Below are 15164 nucleotides of genomic sequence, written 5' to 3' on the forward strand. Positions count from 1 at the left end.
TCTCAGGAACCCCTCATTCCTCGCTTGTATAATAATTTTGTGCAACCTGTAGTTGCCGATTGTCAACAATTATAAAAACGAGGTGCAAGACACGAATAATCGTATCCCCTCTTCCCAAATTGTCCATTCCTGTTTACAAGCTGAAGGACAATTGGGGAGAATTTACTGTACTTACTAATTAGCCTTTATTCATCGTCAGTACAACGAAAACTTGGATCAAAACTTGTCGATTATACGGTATAAAATTCAATCGAAAAATGCAACTCATTACGTTTTTTACACAACAAGGAACTACAGTTCAGCGCCCGAACTAACCGCAATCTGTAAAACACTCGCAAAGAAGCATTGAATTCGACTTAGTATCCGTTACACTAGTTATGTGTTATACTTTATTGTTACATTCGGTTTCATTATTGTATTGAATATATTAAAACCGGTAATCTCAAAATTCATAAGCAATTCAAAATTAATACTCCTATCGCCGTAATAAGTAATAGGGTCTCACTACTATGTGCTGATGTAACTAATCGTCTTTCCCACTAAATCTGTTACACGCGATCCTTCATATTGAACATATGAAATTTTTGTTTAATTTTCCTTTTTCTGAAAACGAGCTTTTAGCGACTCGAGCAATGGAATCTAAAACTGTTTGTGAGATTTGTGGTAAGGTTACGACTCTTAGGTGCTATGCATGCAAAAGTGTTTACTACTGTTGCAAAGACCATCAGAAGAAGGATTGGAGGAAAAACGCTAAGATCTGCAGGCCGTACAAGGTGAGACATGATTAAAAATTGGATTTCAGAGTACTGATCCTAGATTTAACCAGCATTAAAATTATAAGGCTCGATTGTTAATTTCTTTTTCCAAGTATTGACTTGATTGCGTATCTGATGCTTCTGATTCTTCTTGGTGATGCTGTACTTATTGTATCTCTTTATGAAAATCTGTATTTTTTGAAAGAATTACTTCATCACACGCTGTCTGAGTTGGAGATTCTTTTTCGGTTATTCTATCGAGAAAAGTTACATCTCTCTCTCTCGACTGGTTTTCACTCGATTTGTCTTTAAATCTAAAAGCCTATATATGCTTTAGATTCTTCCGAGTAACCAACGAATGTATATTTCTCGGCCTTATCATCCAACTTTTTTCTTTGTTCTTTATGCACAAGAACATATGCATCGCAACCAAAAATATGTAAGTTGCTTACATCGGGCTTCTTTGAGTACCATAACTCATATGGGGTTTTTTCTTTTGCTTTTGTCGGCAATCTGTTTTGTAAGTAATTAGCTGTATTTACAGCTTCACCCCAATATTTTTTTTCGAGATTTGCATCGAGTAGCATGCACCGTGCCATTTCAATCAATGATCTATTTTTTCTTTCTGCCACTCCATTTTGCTGTGGCGAATAAGGAGCCGTATGCTGCATCTTGATGCCTTCATTGTTTAAATACATCGTTAAGTCCTCATTGATGTATTCCCTTCCTCGATCAGATCGTATTATTTATGGCTTCCTTTCAAACTGCGTCTTTACCATCTCAATAAACTGTTTAATGAAGGACACGGCTTCATTCTTTTGACTCATAAAATAAACTGTTGTATACCTAGAATAATCATCACTTACCTGAATACCTATGGCTAATTCTTTTGTCGCCAAATCCTTAATTGCACTTAGCTCTCGGTGCCCGAAGCGCCTGTACCAAACATATTGGCAATTGTCCCCATGCTTCGTTTTTATGGTTTCATTTGCTGCGCAGGCCCTTTTAGCTGTTTGTACCTGGTATAATTCCGGGGAAAGCCTTGCTATTGCCTATAATTACCCATTTTTGATTATCTGGCACTCATTTTCTTCAAATACAAGTTTATAGCCTTCTTTTGTCAGCTTTTTCACCGACAATAAATTAGATCCTAGGCCCGGTACGTACAGGACATCACGCACATTTATTTCAAAGATTTTTCCATTACTAACTGCACACTTTATGACACCTGAACCGATGCCTTTCACTTCAGCGATATTCTCATCGTCGGAGAGCCGTACATTGCCCTTTTTCTTCGGATCTATATGATTGAAAAAATCCATGGTTTTTACCATATGACTCGTAGCACCCGAGTCGACAAACCATATATTTTCTGCAGCTTTCACACGGAAACACGTTTCACCAGGTATTTTTTCATCTTTCACTAAAATGCAGTAATCTTGAGAATGATTCTCTGAATTTTCATGTGACACTTTATTTGCTTTCTCTTGTTTTTTCTGCCAAGCCTTGTATTTAGTGCATTCAGATTTGAAATGCCCAGGTTTCTTACAGAAAAAGCAACTCTTCTTGTTCTGCGTCGCACTTCCATTTCCTTTATGCATTATCTTCATGGCTGTATCGTTACTCCAGTAACTCTCTTTTACGTCTTTAACTCCACGACGTCTTTTGTGCTCGTCGATCAGCTTACTCTTCACGAATTGAGATGTTAAGTCCTTTTCAGGCCTACTCTCCAATGCTGTGACAAGTGTATCGTATGACTCCGGAAGACTTCCTAGTAATATTGCCGCGATGAGCTCATCTGGCAAATCTAGCCCAAGAGCTGTCAACTGACTTATATTATTTGACATTGAAGTGATATGCGCCTCCATATCATCGTCATCTTTTAGCACAGCTCTACATATTCGTTTAAGTAACAATACCTTGCTCGTCAATGCTGCCTTTTGGTGGTATCATTTAAGTGCGTCCCATGCCTCTCGTGCTGTCCTGGCGTTCCTTATGTGCAACAGCTGATCGTCTTCTACGAGAAGTCCGATCGTTGCACGTGCCTGATCATCCTTTTGAGACCATGCTGCATTCACCGGCGTAGGCATTTCTTCCTTGACGACTTCTCACAATTTTTCTTTAATCAGCAGGAGTTCCACCTTATAACTCCATACTGTGTGTGTATATAACAATTATATGTATATATATATATATATATATATATATATATATATATATATATATGTCTTAATTATTGGAAACCATCTAAATATGTTTGACGTTTGTGATATTGCAAAACTGCAACGTTACTTCACCGTTTTATGGTCCATTTAGGGTCGAAATACACTTACAGACTAGGCTCGTGTTGTGGTTGCAACATGCTAGGCCAACAGGATGATCTTTAATTTTCAATTTGCGATTTTTTTTAGTCTAACCCCTTTAAATTATGCCACTTGGTGAACAAATTATGTGTGCTAAATTTCAGAATGTTTAAATTTCAAAGTTATTGCAATTTTATGTTAATTTTTGACATACTTGTATTTCCTTAAGTTAAAAACATGGGATTACTCTTTTAAATAAAAATACAATTTCTTAAATGTATATTAAGAGCGTCAGTGTATTTCTTCCTATAATATATACTTCATATTTTTTAATTTTGCCTACCATTAAGTTTCCTATGTATCACAGCGTTTGAACCATACCGTTTATCTGTGTTGACTACTCTGTTCGACATGACTTTTGATTTCCTATAGTCGCTATGAGTTTTCAAGAAAAACTCGAGCTTTTCTAAAAAAAATCAGAATTTTCGACAAAAATGAGGTCATGCATGAAAAGTAAAAACGTTGGAAAGTTCTAATCCATCTTAAAAGGTAGAGCAGAGTTTTCCGAATATAGTGGCATATAATTTATTAATTGTTTTTTGAAGAAGAATCTGCCCTATAGGAGTGTCGGAACGATATACATATATTTCGAGTGGGCCGAGAAAATATTCGACAACAACGCGTGCACGACGTATTGCCGTCATGTGTGTGCTACGCTGCTCTACAAATGTTCCAAACCAAGATCTGCAACTTTTGCAAGAGCTTTCCAAGTATACAGAAGTTGACAAGAGCATAAGTGAACATTTATGGTATTTAATTGCAGAATTTACAACATTAGCTATTTCTGATACAGAATTGTCTTTCGACATAAAGAGGCGTTATGATTCAAAATTTGAATTTTGAATGCACGAAAATCAAGTAAAAGGATTATTTTAAACGGTATAAAAAATTGTATTAATATTGGTATAGAAAATTTCATCTCATCACAAAGTCACAATTTCTTTTCTCGATTTCAAGTAAATATTTATTTTTTACAAACTGACCCTTCCGTTTGAGAAAGCGATGAAACATTTAAAAGTGCATTAGGCACAATGACGTGATCCATTTAGCTTTCTCCCAGTTAAGAAAGTTCAGGTTTCTGTGGCCATAATTCTCAATCCGGATACACAGATGTTATTTCATCTATAAAACATTTCGGATCGATGCATTTAAATGCGTTCAGTTGTTGTTTCCATGTACAGTAATTTCGTCCATAGATGCTTTCAGTCGGAATCGACACTCTTGACCGAATCGTTTGTACGGCGTATAACAACGGCAATATTCATAAAGCAACGAAATTATTACCAAAGTAACAGTCAATTTGCCTCGATAACTGCATTGCAGCTCCTACTTAGAAACAAATTATAAATTATTTTTGCACTATTTTTGAACATTAATTGATTAAAAAAATTAATCGTCGAAAATCGTGAATATAATCGATTAGAAGATTGGAGAGACTTATGGTAGTTAATTATTCATTCACTTGATGTTTAAACAATTAATTTAATTTTATCAATGAATAATAAAATACTAACGTCAGTTAATAACAAATTAATAATTATAAATTTAATTTTTAATTTATAATGAATTATTCCAATTATAATACTAATCATTATTAATATGATTAATATGATAATGAACATAATTAACATCCTTTTAATTATTATAGATGAATGATACATTAGATCCCATTAATCCATCTTATGATCTAAATCTACAAGAAGTAGATGAAGTATCACATTTATTTGGAAGAGATGTATCTGGGCATATGGACGTAAACCATATACTTCAGAAGACAAAAAAGAATTTGATGTCTTTTTAGTTCAGGGAAATCATTTACTTTATAGGGGAGTATTATGTCTCCTGGTATCATACTGAGGTGCTTAGAATTGATTTTCTCAAATATTACTTCAAAATCGTCTCCCTCTTACAAATCAGTTAATCACTGTAATGTTGTTAATTTGGCTTCTCTCAAACATGCTCAAGTTGCTTGAAACGTTGCTTCGTTGGATAAACATCACTATATCAATGCTTACACGGAAATGCAAAAGCAATTGCAAATGGAGTCACCAATTAGACCGAGTCAATGCATTGACGCGCATTACTCAGTTTGAGTGTCTCTTTTGCAGAGTAATATAACCTCATTTTCATCGAAAATTCTGGGTTTTTACAAAAGCTTGTTTTTATTCGAAAACTGAGAGAGATTTTCTGATTTTTAATCAAGAATTTCATAGTGACTATAGAAAATCAGAAATCGTTTCCGACAGTGCTATGGGTAGCTAAAAATACTATTTTTTAATTATTTTTAGTGAAAATTTCATTTCAATATCTCTAATGGCTCAAAACTTATAACAATTTGTCAATACATTTTTCAAATCGTCGCAGAGGTGCGAGATATTCGAGGCACGGGCCACGAAATTTGCAATAACGTTCTGCGCAGGTTGGGGGTGGTGTTGGGATTTCGCGTGGGCGTGAAAGTCTAGCGCGAAGTGCGAACCCCAGAACGGAGGGGCGTAAAAGCCGATGTTACGTCTTTTCCGTGCAAACCACCGGATAATGAACATCTCAGACAGTTTAAGAAAATTACAAAGCAACGATGTTTGACAGAAAAAAAACCCAACGGTTTTGAACATGGAGCAGCAGGTTCTCCGAAAGGTTAGTTATCTTTTACTAGAAAAGTTTATGCACACAGTGCTGAGATACCCTGTATATTTAGTTATAGTTTATATTAATAAATAATTATTTTCCAGTTGGAATGCGGCATAAATGTGGAAGCGCTTGCTAATACGTACGGGATCGCTAAAAGTACGGCGAACCGAATAAGGCGCATTGGCATGAATAGCTTGGACACCTGTGTAGACGTGCATAAAAACAAATAATATATTGTGAATAATGATGTAAATAACAAAATTTATGATTGGTTTTTGCAGACGAGACTTTTAGGAGTTCCCATTTCTGACAAAATCCTGTAGGAGCAGGCCAAAAAGATAGGGACCAGATCAGGCGTACCGTTTCACGTATGTAGAACTGTACATATAATAGATATTTGATAATTTCTCTTGTAGATATGAAGACATTTTAATCCATAACCGTGATTCCGAATTTCAGACAAGTCGCGGATGGTTGTGGAGGTTTAAGCTGCGTGACGGCGTGGGGAAAAGGTTGGTTTTCAAGAGACCTTCGGGTCAAGGAGACCCGAAGAGAGACCCGAATACCTGATAAAAGAAAATCCAATAAAAATACAGGACGCATTAAGCCTCCTAGAATTTTTCCTCTAACTTTCTTCAGGACTCATCACCATCTCTACTGATAGCAATGGTTGAACTATTTATTTTAACAATAATTAATCGTATTTTACTCTTACATACATACGTAAGGAGAAAATAATTAGGCCTGGTCTGTATCTGTGTCATAACAAAGCGACATGGCAAGTGACCGCTTTACAGATGTAACCACTCCATTGGTACTGCAGATCTCTCATACTGCTATTGTTTTTACGAGGGGATCTTTACACTCATTACTAATGGAAACCAAGAATGGAAATAGTAAATAATATATTAAGAAATTGCCATCGAATAAATATCTTTTGTATGTTACAGATACCAGCATGGGTTTCAAAAGTCCTCCCTCTCAAAACTGCACTTTCCAGAGTATACTTTAAGCATCGGTGAAACTCGGACAACGCCTTCTTCTAAATAAGAAGGCGGTAAACGAGGTTCTGACATAATGATAACGGCTCTTTTCAGGGTCTCAAATTCATGCAAGCAGATCAGTTCGTTCTTATTAATTCCAGAAGTGAGAATGTCGATGCAATAACAAAATATCATTCTTTTTGTTACACAGACCAGCAAACATTTTATTGTATTTCTAGTTTCGTTCAAAGTTTCAATAATTGCGAAATTATCTGTTGCTTACGGAGTTCTTTCCCTTAGAGCGTAATATTGATTGATGGCCGGGATGGCTGAATTTAAAAAATTCTGTAAATTCATAAACTAGAAACCATTAGTTACGGATGTAACTTACGGGTTTTCGAAAATTTCAATAATTGTGTTGCAATGGTAAAGAGAGTCAAGTCACATTGATAGTCGGTGTGACTTATTTCACTTGCGTTGTGCTGATGTCGTGCTCTCTTGCTCACTCTCCATTTCCTCTCTTTATCTAAAACCGTGATGGCAGCATTGCTTAGCTGTGAAGCGTCAACCAATCAGAGAAAAGCGGTTTCTCTACCTACCCTCAAATTTCTGAGCACTTTGCAACCGGCATCGCTCGATATGCTGAAGTACTACTGTAACATCCACCCACTGCCCCCACTCCCAACATGCCACACACACCGTTGTGCACCATTCGTGGTGTAGCAATTTTCTGATTTGCCGCCGCCGCCGCCATATTGCCACACTGTACCAATCACCGTTTGCTCCTTTTTTGATTCGCCACAGCGGAGCCGCACAGTGATGCGATCTTATGGATGTTCGGGACAAAAATCATACATCTAAACTAATTAATTTTTAAGCTAGGTACATTAATAATTTTTTAAAGGGAATACAAACATGAATCGATTTCTACATAAATAATATACAGTTATGTTAAAAAAGTTGCAACGATTTTTTTTTCTTGTTGAATAGAAAGATCTTTTATCAACATTTAGTACTGTAATTTTTTAGGAATTGTGCGTTACGTAATTTTTATTCGAAACATTTTTTATTAAGAATTACCAGGTGTCGGATAGCACACATTGTAACATAATACATACATAAATGACACATATTTAAACATAATACGCAAACAAACAATAAATATTTCAATGTAACAGGTTAATAAATAATAAGAAATTATGTACGAAAATATTTGCAAAAATCAGACATCGATAGCATATTGTCCACAAGATATTTACAAGTTTCAATCTAGAAGCTTCAACCTATTGTTAATGCGGTCTTTTTGTCAGTGGTAGCCGCTGTAGATCTATTCCACTGTGTCTCGCGATAATTTCGGATCGTTAACATCTAGGAGAAGGTCGGACGTAATTGTTCGCATTGCAAACGATAATGAAGTACATATAGCTCAGCGATGTGCGCTGCTTTGACTTGATGAAGCGCATCTTTGAATAGGAACATTCGTAGAAATAACATGATTCAAACATTGAGAACATTCGAAGCACAAAACTTTTGAAAATCGGGTATGTTGACACCATCTTCCCGTGGATATTAGTGATATACAAAGCACGTAAAAACGTCCGCGAAAATCATGTTTTCCCATACCTTAATAAAATTTTGACAATTAAATTGTAACGTACGGAGAAATTTCCGGTTTTTCTTACTCCTTCCTGGCGCCAACCGACGGGCTCCGCTCTGTATGTATGTATTATATGTATATCGTGAGTCAAGTACCTTCCAAGGGGTGCGATGACGAACCACTACCGTTTTTCAAGAAAATTTTGGATATGTAAAGGATCAAAACGCGACTATAAAGCGATCTTAGTTTCGAGTCAGTTACTGACGAAGGAACGCTAGCGAGATTGAGTCTGATTCTCTTTTAAATATTTCAACCGAGTACGTTCATCGTTACAAGGTTATAAACCTCCGCCTAGCCAGAGCGACAAACTGGGACCACGATCTAGAATCTGCGATACACACATACACATACAATTGTATTAGACTGAGAGTTTGTAATATACTATCTTTTACCAGTCTATCAAGTTGTCAAATTCAATTATTCCATTTCCTGATTCGAAGCAGTAGTTGGTACAAACCCACGGAGAAACCCCTTACCGCTCAAGGTGTATCTTCATTTCGTCTTTATGAAAGTTACGGAGCACCCAAACTCTAATTCCCATCAATCTATCCCGCTTACCTTGTGGTGACCCGTTGATGAAAGAAGCTTCGGCTAGTCCACGAAACATATCCTGATTACCTAGTGGCGACCCGTTGATGAAAGAAGCATCGACTAGTCCACACAATTTCCTTATCAAAATTCCAAGATGGTATCTGTTGGCATTCTACGATCATAGTTCTCCTTGGTGCCCAGAGGCATCGTCACTCCTCGACTGTTATTTTGTGTGCGTTAATTTTTTTGTTTCAGTTGTTTGGGTCAAACAGCGCGTTCTAGGCAGTCTGTCGCAGTTATATAAACGGATTTAAAAGGACACTAAATAGCACGTGTACATACTCTGGATAAAATATATATCATTATTTAACTGGATACGCGGTATTGCTTATTTGCTTTTTTCCATCAGGTTATGGGCCCAGAACCCAGTGAATAGTGAATAAAGTATTTTCTAAAAGACGATTAAAGAACATTAAAGTGAAATAAAAATGGCAAACGGCGGAAGTGTTCATTTTTCAATTCAAAAACTAAATAATGACAATTATTCAGTGTGGAATTATAAATTTGAACTCTTGTTGATTAAAGAAAAATTATGGGACGTTATTAAGTACGAAAAGCCCGAACCAGTGACAACAGCATGGTCGCGGAAGGACGACGAAGCACAATTGGTTTATTGGTGAAGGATAACCAATTACAGCATATTAGGAATGCGAAAAGTTCACGCGATGCATGGGATGCTCTCAAAGGTTATCACCAGAAGGCAACTTTAACAAGCAAGGTACTTTTGTTAAAGCGATTATGTCGTACAGATAATCTGATGGCAGCCATGTTTCTTGGTAGCTTCCCAGAATCGTACGAAACACTTGCGACTGCTTCAGAAAGCAGACCCGAAAATGACTTTACACTAAATCTCGTAAAAGGAAAATTGATAGACGAATACAAAAGGCGTAAAGGGGCCAAAGACGCAAGGGATAGCCTACAGCATGATCAATCGGCAATGAAAGCAGAATTCAAAAACAAATGCGGTGTGCAACCAAAGAAAACGTGCTATTTTTGTAGAAAGTCTGGGCATTTTAGAAGCGAATGTTTAAAGTACAAATCGTGGAAAAACAAAAGGGAAAAAGCAAATCATGTGGCAGAAGAAAAATCTTCAGATGATTATTGTTTTTATGCAATCCATTCGGATAAAATTTCTGAAGAAACGTGTCTTCATACAAACAAGATTAATAAAACTAAGCCATGGATTGCTGATTCAGATGCAACAAGCCATATGGTGTCCTCGAGAGAATTTTTCGATCACTTCAATGAAGAAAAACAGGATCACGTATGTCTTGCGGATAAGGGAAAGATCGCCGAGATCAAAGGAATCGGCTCAGGTGCCATTAAGTGTGCAGCAGGTGCAGATGCAATCACTGAAATGAAAATAAGTGACGTGCTTTATGTTCCAACTTTTGGATCCAATCTTTTGTCGGTAAAAAAAAACTCGTGAACGAGGGTTATAAGGTTACTTTCGAAGACAAGAACTGCAACATTATAAAAAATGGTCAACTACATACGGATGTTTGTGGTCCGATGCAAGCGGTAACACCCGGTAACAGTAGATACAGTCTAACAATTATTGATGATTTTTCACGATACACAAGGATTTATCTTTTACGGTACAAAAACGAAGCATCGTTTCGCATTTTAAAGAATTTATAAAATTAATGAAAACTCAATTTCAAAAGAAGTACGATAAGATCAGATCGAGGAGGTGAATACGTAAACGAAGGGTTGCAGAGTTATTTAAAACAGGAAGGGATATGTATTCAACACACAGCTCCTTATTGCCCACAGAAAAACGGAGTTGCGGAAAGAAAAAATAGATCGCCACTTGAAATGGCTAAGTGTATGCTGCTAGACGCAAATCTGGATAAAAAATACTGGGGTGAAGCAGTAAACACTGCAAACTATTTGCAGAATTTGTTGCTAACAAAAGCAATCGGTAAAACTCCATATGAGTTATGGTATTCTAAACGCCCAGATGCAAAAAATCTGCATATTTTTGGCTGTGATGCCTATACATTTATACATAAGGAGCAGAGAAAGAAACTGGATGATAAAGCGGAGAAGCTTATTTTTGTCGGGTATTCAGAAGAGTCGAAGGCTTTTCGATTGTTAAATACTCAAACAAATCGAATAAAGGTTAGCCGCGACGTGATATTCCTTGACAAAAATTATGTCAATAAAGTAGCTACTATGGTAGATGAAGAAGTTACATTCTCGAGTGGAAGAAAACAGAAGAGCCAGGACACTGATCAAAACATCATTGAAAATGCTGCAGCTGAAGATACATCACAAGAAGAATCATGCACGGACGAAAGTGATTCTTTCCATAATGCTAGACCCTGATTGTAGGATAGAATCGGTGGATGAGGAAGCAAATCCTGGACCATATAGATGGTCTGAAAGGTCAAATAGAGGGGTTCTACCAGATCGGTATGTAGTTACACATATGGTTGTAAACACAGATAGTGAACTACGGAACAAGAATCAGGCACTATCAGGTTTTAATAAGAATAACTGGAAACATTTATTGCAAATCTGGCCACCGCGAAAGTGGCGCAGATATGTTTCCTCGCCAGGTCTGGCATACACAAGAAATTTAGTACCCACCCCCCGACGGAACACCTACGAGGGGTCCGAACGTGGGTAAACCAACGCCTTCTCTTATCGGTCATTAGGCCGGGTACGGAAGACCCAGTCTTAACTCCGCGTCCGTGTAAGGAGTTTTGTGGTTTACTTTGCCCCCAAAGTGCCACACGACAGCAATTGTACAGCGTGTCAGACTAGGGGGCAAATAACTGGAAACATCTAGTGTGAATCCGGTCACCGCGAGGGTGACGCGGATATGTTTCCTCGCCCTTACGGGCATACACAGCTAAGCGGCCATCTACCTCCAGTCCAACCACTGTCAAGGAGAGGGGCCAAGGAAAAATCCGCACGTGCCATTGAGCCGTTTGCAATGGACGAGTTCTTTAGCCGCTAGCGAAATTCTGGTTTTACCCTCCTTTCGCTAGCGCCCACGGGGAACCACGGGGAGGCGAACTCGTGACGCGACGCCTCGCGTCCACTAAGCGAAGACCTAGGAGGAAGGATGGGAGTTGGGAGGGATGGGTGGGGGTTTGGGGTTGTCGTTGATGGGGACGTGAGTCGTCCCCTTCCGGTTCCTGGGGAGTACAGGTGACCGGGGTTTCCTACATGAAGCCCTTTAGCCAAAGGGCTTCCCTACAGAAGTCGGAGAAGTCCTGGAAAGCCTCTGGAGACGACACGAAGTGTTGTGCCGCTTCCGGCCATTTCCAGTCTCCGGCTGGTACTACCTCGCGGAGGGCTTCTCTTTGCGGGTCGAAATTGGGACAGTCGAGGAGGAAGTGATCGACCGTGTCCGGTCCGTGACCACACGCGCACTCCTCACCGTCGGAAACTCCGTACGCGCGTAGGCGCGCCTGGAAGTTTCCGTGGCCGGTGAGGACGAAATAACTGGAAACAGGCCGTGGATGAGGAAATCGCTTCACTAAAAGACAACAATACGTGGGAGATTGTAGCCAGGTCGAAGGATAAGAACATTATTTCCGCCAACGGCCATATCACGTTGCAAAGTACCCCCGACAGGGGTTACGCAAACAAATGAGCATGAAGTGAAATGTGCACATGCCCCATACGGCCTCACGGCTAGAAGGGATGCAATCGCAAAACTAGTAAACAATCAGGAACACTCGGAAGTGAATAACATAATATTAAGACAACAAATTAAAGATATCATAATAAGAACAAAACAGTCAAAAAGACTAAACCCGTCGCCGACAATTCTCGCACGGAAAATTAGGAAAGGTAATGCCACAACAAACCCAAACATGAAGACCAATAACGACAAAAAAATTCAAAAACAAAACGATAAAAAAGCAGAAAAGCTGACATATGAACAATTAATAGAACAAAACAAAAACCTAACTATGTTGGTGGAAAAACTAACAAAACAATTGGAAAGATTCGTTCTGCCGACTCCAGCAGCCCAGGAGGAGGCGGCCGGGGCAGAGAAGAAAAGGAAGAAAATAGAAAGCGCCCCTGAGGACCACGAGACGGAAGCAAACGAGGAAAACACGTGGACAAAGGTGCCTACGTCCAGAAGAGGCAGCCAAGCTTCGGTCGCAAGTACGGTCGACAACCAGCACCGTCCGGGACCCAGCAGTGCCGCCGCTTAGCTATGCCTCCCGCAGCCCAAAGGACCGAAGAGAATGCTGCAACAAGATAAAGTAGACTTGTTAAACCTCGCAAGCATAAACCAAGGCCTTCTCGAAAAAGATGATAACGATTTTCTTATCATTCGAGAAAACGTTCACAAGTCCAACATTCTAGCAGCACAGTACGTCATGGCGAGCAATCAAAACGATCATCTAAGCCACCTGAGCTTCAGAAACCTAATAAACTCTGAATCAGAAAAATTAGCAGACGAAATAGCTAACACGATCCCTAATACCGTAGGCTTCTTCTCCGAAACAAATTCGGCATTATCCCCCTCACAACCAGATACTATGCTAACATACTTCACAAATTTTCCTGAAGTCAAAAGCAAATTCAACAAAACTTAACAATAAAAAATCAGCTGGGAATGACAAAATCCCAAACTTCATATTAAAACAGCTCCCAAACAATATTATACGGGTATACACAATACTGTTTAACAAACCATTCCTATTGTTAAAAAAGGCAAGGACCCTTCTTCACCGGATAGCTATCGCCCAATTAGCTTACTACCAAATATAGGAAAAGTCTATGAACGCGTTATCAACGATAGAATTCTACATATCTGCAATAGCAAGAACTTAATCCCCGAGAACCAATACGGATTCAGAAATCGCCACTCCACGATTCACGCGATCAACAAATTGTCCTCAGATGTCAATTTTGCCCTGAGTAACGGTTTCTGCGTGGGAGCCTGTCTAGTTGATCTTGAGAAAGCCTTTGACACAGTTTGGATAGACGGATTAATTTACAAATTAAAACGTAAAGAATTTCCCCTCATCCTAATAAAGTTAATAAAAAAAACATGATCACAGATAGATCCTTTAGAGTATGTTTATCAAACAACATTTTTTCACGGCCATTCAAAATACCGAATGGCCTCCAACAAGGCACCATAAATTCACCGATATTGTTTAATATATTCACGAGCGACGTCTTAAACCTATTTGGCCCGGACCGAACGAAATGCTCCATGATAGCTTACGCAGACGACCTGATAGTATATCACGCAGGGGAAAAACCTGAAAAGGTGCAAGAAGTCCTCCAAAACGCAATCGACAGTATCTTTACGTATTATAAATTCTGGAAATTAAAGGTAAATACGGATAAATGCGAGACTATATTGTTCAGGCCCACACTCAAAGGAGCAATGTGTTACCAGCTGAAAAATTACAAATCCTTCCATCTCATAGGCAACCGACAAACTGGGGCCAAAATCCCGCACAAGAAAACAGTAAAATATTTAGGCCTAACTATAGACAATAGATTTTTATTAAACAATCACCCGCAAATACAGCTTCAAAAAGCGAGAAAAGCCTTTGGTACATGCGCGAGGTTATTCCACTCCCGCACACTTACCAAAAAAAAGCAAAACTAATCTGTTACCAACTACTAATCAGACCCATCATAACGTACGGCTGCGAGGTATGGTTCAACATCGCCGCCTCCATAATGGAAACAATACGAGTTTTTAAAAGACGATGCCTCAGAGCTTGCCTCGGGCTTTACAAAACGGCCCACTCAAACTACACAAGAAACATAAGCAACGAAACCATATACAACAAAGCTAGTATCAACAGAATTGACAATTTTATAATTAAATTAGTACAAAACTACTTTCACAACGTAGCAAACGTCAGAAACAATAGTCTAGTTTTTCCGATAGCATACCCAGACGACAATTACATCATGACGTCATTAACAACAGGTTTTATTCCCCCGGAAGCATTCATATTTTTAGACAAACACGGATACCTACAGAACAAAGACGCAGTACCAATATTCTACCATATCCCACGCCACAGAGGAAGAAAGTGCGTATCCTTCAGTCCCCATGAGCATAATCAACCTTCTCCACACCTATATCGATATAGCACAGCGGTATCACAAAGGGGGGGACCGCCTAGAGATTCAGAATATAGATTATAAGAGATACTGGTGGCTAAGCGATAGATTAAGGCCATCG

At 38.7% G+C, this 15164-nt stretch overlaps 1 protein-coding gene and 1 long non-coding RNA gene across 2 annotated transcripts in view; one reads left to right on the top strand and one right to left on the bottom strand.

Moving 5' to 3' along the window:
* LOC117229410 (metaxin-1) overlaps positions 1 to 2880 on the bottom strand; it is a 68250-nt gene extending 65370 nt beyond the window's left edge. The window contains exon 1 of the transcript XR_013037127.1: positions 176 to 2880. The gene's annotated coding sequence lies outside the window, so the exon portion shown is untranslated. The remainder of the gene's footprint in view (positions 1 to 175) is intronic.
* LOC117229375 (uncharacterized) lies at positions 634 to 8394 on the top strand. The gene is made up of 4 exons (XR_013037132.1): positions 634 to 773; positions 5538 to 5752; positions 5848 to 6114; positions 6206 to 8394. It is a non-coding gene; the product is annotated as an uncharacterized LOC117229375 (long non-coding RNA).
* The last annotated feature ends 6770 nt before the right edge of the window (positions 8395 to 15164 follow it).

The sequence above is a fragment of the Megalopta genalis genome, chromosome 1 (genome assembly GCF_051020955.1).
Source record: "Megalopta genalis isolate 19385.01 chromosome 1, iyMegGena1_principal, whole genome shotgun sequence".
Taxonomy (NCBI): domain Eukaryota; kingdom Metazoa; phylum Arthropoda; class Insecta; order Hymenoptera; family Halictidae; genus Megalopta; species Megalopta genalis.